Below are 5,152 nucleotides of genomic sequence, written 5' to 3'. Positions count from 1 at the left end.
AAATTTATGGTGGAGTAAAAATTAATTACTACGAAAGATAATTATTTTAGTTTACTTAACTATTTACTCTGAAAGCACTGTCGAGCGTATCATAACACTATGGGCTTGTAGTAATTTTCAAGAGCTTAAATTAGACTAGCAAGGTATGAAATTCAGGGAATAAAAATTAATATCTCTGGCTTCTCGGAGTTACTAACGCACTGTAAACTCCTTACGACCGCTGGTGCTGTTACGTTTCTCAAGCAAGAAGGCTCAAGGAATTCAGGACTGCGACAGACACAGACAAAAGAGAGTCACTGTTTTCTCCGATGAGCACACGTTTAGGAGAAGTTGGCAGATTGTTATCAGCACAACAGGTTGTTAAATACGTTTTGTCAAAGGAATTAACAATGACACACTTTGCAATGCGGATAGCTATTCGTAAGGTATGCCGACTGCTTAGTGCCACCGGAATAACACGCGTAACATATTAACATTTTGCCTCACGGTACTAGGGTTCTCTTTGCAACACTAAAAAAATATGACAAATATGTCGCATTGTTTACCTGCGTACTGCTTGTTTAAGAGTAGAGTAGTGTATTAGCTGTTTTTAGACATGAAGATGACCTTGTCTGACTTCCATCACAGAGGACGAGGAAGCAGCGGAGACAGATGTGCACACAAGCAACGTTTCCTACCGGAAGGCATAGAGTTTGTAGCCGCACCTCAGGTGTGCTTTGTTTTCAAAATACACGTAAGGCTTAACCAATGCGAGTTCGTGCGCAACATGTAAAATTGCGAGAACGCGTCTTTTCAATCGTAAGTCGATTAAATAAATGGATTAGGATTATGTTAGCGTTCTTCCAAGATTCCGGTACGCTCGAAGTCCTGAGGCATTGCGTATACAGGGTGGCCAGTTTCTCTAGAACACTCTGCCCACCATCCTTCAACAAATCTGCTGTTACCTGATCATCCCCAGCTGCCTTCCCCCTTTGCATAGCTCCCAAGGCTTTCTTTACTTCTTCCGGTGTTACCTGTGGGATTTCGAATTCCTCTAGACTATTCTCGCTTCCATTATCTTCGTGGGTGCCACTGGTACTGTATAAATCTCTATAGAACTCCTCAGCCACTTGAACTATCTCATCCATATTAGTGATGATATTGCCGGCTTTGTCTCTTAACGCATACATCTGATTCTTGCCTATTCCTAGTTTCTTCTTCACTGCTTTTAGGCTTCCTTCGTTCCTGAGAGCATGTTCAATTCTACCCATATTATACTTCCTTATGTCAGCTGTCTTACGCTTGTTGATTAACTTCAAAAGTTCTGCCATTTCTATTCTAGCTGTAGGGTTAGAGGCTTTCATACATTGGCGTTTCTTGATCAGATGCTTCGTCTCCTGCGATAGCTTACTGTTATCCTGTCTAACGGAGTTACCACCGACTTCTATTGCACACTCCTTAATGATGCCCACAAGATTGTCGTTCTTTGCTTCAACACTAAGGTCCTCTTCCTGAGTCAAAGCCGAATACCTGTTCTGTAGCTTGATCTGGAATTCCTCTATTTTCCCTCTTACCGCTAACTCATTGATCGACTTCTTATGTACCAGTTGCTTCCGTTCCCTCCTCAGGTCTAGGCTAATTCGAGTTCTTACCATCCTATGGTCACTGCAGCGCACCTTGCTGAGCACGTCCACATCTTGTATGATGCCAGGGTTAGCGCAGAGTATGAAGTCTATTTCATTTCTAGTCTCGCCGTTCGGGCTCCTCCACGTCCACTTTCGGCTATCTCGCTTGCGGAAGAAGGTATTCATTATCCGCATATTGTTCTGTTCTGCAAACTCTACTAATAACTCTCCCCTGCTATTCCTAGAGCCTATGCCATATTTCCCCACTGACTTGTCTCCAGCCTGCTTCTTGCCTACTCTGGCATTGAAGTCGCCCATCAGTATGCTGTATTTTGTTTTGACTTTACCCATCGCCGATTCCACGCCTTCATAGAAGCTTTCGACTTCCTGGTCATCATGACTGGATGTAGGGGCGTAGACCTGCATAACCTTCATTTTGTACCTCTTATTAAGTTTCACAACAAGACCTGCCACCCTCTCGTTAATGCTACAGAATTCCTGTATGTTACCAGCTAAGTTCTTGTTAATCAGGAATCCGACTCCTAGTTCTCGTCTCTCCGCTAAGCTCCGGTAGCGTGTTTCTATTTACGCCCAAGCACAGCGCTCGATCGCTGCGCCGCCATGCGCCGCTCGCGTGTTCCACGTTTCTAGGTACTTTTCCCCAAAGCTCCACGGCGAGCGCCCTAGATTCTTGTAGGTACTTGGTGGGACTAGGGAGATGTTATGCCTTGGCGCACAATCTGGTCACCCAGCTGTAGCTAAGAGAAAATAGGTTTTTCAAAACAAGACGCCTAGGCTGCTTCGAAATAAGAGTTGCGTGCGGAAGCTGCTTCGAAATAAGAGTTGCGTGCGGAAGCTGACGCAACACTGGACGAAATTGTTCAGTTTGGATAAGGGGATAAAGGGATGTGATAAGAAGTTGGTTGTGGTGTGCGAGGCGCTTCGATCTAGAAAAGCTGGGATAATCGTGGGGCATGGAGGGTTTCTCGCCCCACGAGCCACATCATCGCTGCGCTCAAGCTTCCTTTCCTTATTGACATCACTATCTCTCTTCCAGCAGAAACAATAGCAATGCACTGGCGCCATACACGACGCATATTAAACGTCCTGGAACAAAAAAAAATCTCGCAGAAACTCCTCTGCGAGTTAGACTATGCGTAAGCAGCGTAAGCATTGTGCCACTAGCTCATCTCCGCGCAGCCCGCTGTCAATGTTATGTAACTTGATTAGGCCATTACTAACGACAGCTCAGTGGCGACACGAACTGGTGCCGACGGCGGCGCAAGGAGCATTGATGACGCAAGCAAAGTACTGCAGGTGGAGGTCCGAGGTCCGCTGATGACCGTTCCGATCATTTTATAAGACGTTATCGCTCTACAGCGCCTTATTCATCCGCGTGAAACCATTGGAGACTTTTAATGTGTCCGGTATTCCGGCAAACGGGGGTGGTTTGGGCGGATTCCCAGATGAGCGGGAGCAACGTGAGCGGTCGGCGCGATGCAGCCGCCTTGGTGGCGTAGAGCTCAACCAGACAAACACAGAGCTGAAATTGCAGTAAGCTACTATATTCTGCTTCGCTGCCGGTGCAAATTTTTGGCAGTGGCATAATTGTCCAGACGATTACGTCGCTGTCCAAAATTTACACCAGCAGCCAAGAAGAATATAGCAATTGGCTCCGTGTTTGTGTGGTTGAGCTTTGCGCCAACAGCTGGCGCCACCAATCTGGCCGCTGAAGTCTACGCCCCCCGTTCCCCTGGCAAACCGCCAGCGCTTGCCGGAATACTGGACGCCCTAACATTCTCTATTATTGAGCCATGAACGTACTCAGGTGGCGGCTTATGTCAATGCCGCGTGGGACGCAGCTTGAAAGCGATCTGCGATGCCCACAAAACAGTGCCAACAGCTCATAGCTTCGCGCGCTGTGTTCTTGCCGCTTACATAGTCTTGAAGACACGCGGGTCCGTTTAACTTCAAAGCGATCTGCGAAAGTTGCAGAATGAGGCGTTAACTGAAAGCAACGCCAGCCCTGTGTTTTCGCCGCTTCGTTGCCGTTGAAGCGGAACGCAGCGCAAAGGCAAATTCGTTCGCTACTGCGGGCGCTATCTCGAAAGCGGTCGTGTTATTACGGGACGGACGAAGGGACGGTTTTCTCTTTGGGCAAGCATACAATTGCTTAAGCATACAAAACTAAAATTTACCTACACCGCCTAAACTCTGCAAATGCGGGCTGGCCCGAACACACCGCGCGCCCTGGCACAGCCAGGGACGCAAAACCAAATACATCTAGGGCGCGTGCCATGGCGCTTCGGCGAAAAAGTACCTAGAAATGTAGTACGTGCGGGCGGCGCATGGCGGCGCAGCGATCGAGCGCTGGGCTTGGGAGGAAATAGAAACACGCGCCCCGGTAGCACAGGACGTGCCCGCTTTTTAGCACTGTATATGCTTCTTTTGGCCTCCTAACTTCACTGAGCCCTATTATATCCCATTTACTGCCCTCTAATTCCTCCAATAGCACTGCTAGACTCGCCTCACTAGATAACGTTCTAGCGTTAAACGTTGCCAGATTCATATTCCAATGGCGGCCTGTCCGGCCCCTGGCGGACAATGGCGACCTCCTATACAAATATTACTGTATAACATTCCAGTTACTAAGTTCTGCTATTTACAAGTGAGGTCACTTTGTTGAAATTATCAACTGCTGATGCGTGCACACACATCACGGGAGCCACAGCGTTTGACATGTCGGATGACCAGTTGGACGGCATGTTCGTCACTACAAAGGAACTTTGCGGTTGTTGTGAGACAAAATGGTGGAGGAACTAGAAGGTGCGCGTGTAACAGCACCTTTTAATGGAACGTAAGGTGTGACATGCACTGTACGTTTTGGCTTTTGTGAGCTTCTCTGCGTGAATAGAAAGCGAGGAGACACGCGCTCATGTCCATCAATCCGAAAGGGGACAAGGGAACTCTCACCGATGCGAGTAAGAATAAAAATGACAACTGCAGGCTACATGCATGGCACGCAGGGCATCTAAGTGACGACAGCAGCAGCAAGCAAATCATGGCAGGCACTTTGAAATTGCACTTATTTTTAGCTTGCTTTCAATCTCATGTCACCGCTAAACATACTGTTTCGTTTAGTATAAATTCAGGCTTTATATAACCCTTCAGTACACAACTTTTACATTTCTCTACAAATCATAATTGCTTTGCATTACGTAAACATCAACTGCAACGTAGCGTGGAAAATGTGTCTGTAATTTGACAACATAAATGCACAATGCAATTATTTGGCACGTGTTACGCTACAACTATGTGCATGCACCTAGCGATACTGGCGCTGCTGTTGACGTTGCAGCTGCCGCCGCACACTCCTCAGGTAACGCATGTGCTGCGCACGGGTTGTGCCGAACATGCCAATCACAGTGTCACGAACAGTCCGCCCTCTCAAATAATTCATTCTAGACCCCGTGTTTCAGGGCAGACCGTGCGGAATGGGGTCGCCGTTACCGTCGAGCTCACTACTACTGCTGCTGCTGCTGTCGTCA

This window comes from Dermacentor andersoni, chromosome 1, assembly GCF_023375885.2.
Source record: "Dermacentor andersoni chromosome 1, qqDerAnde1_hic_scaffold, whole genome shotgun sequence".
In the NCBI taxonomy this organism is placed as follows: Eukaryota; Metazoa; Arthropoda; class Arachnida; order Ixodida; family Ixodidae; genus Dermacentor; species Dermacentor andersoni.
Note: the sequence above shows the minus strand (reverse complement) of the source record.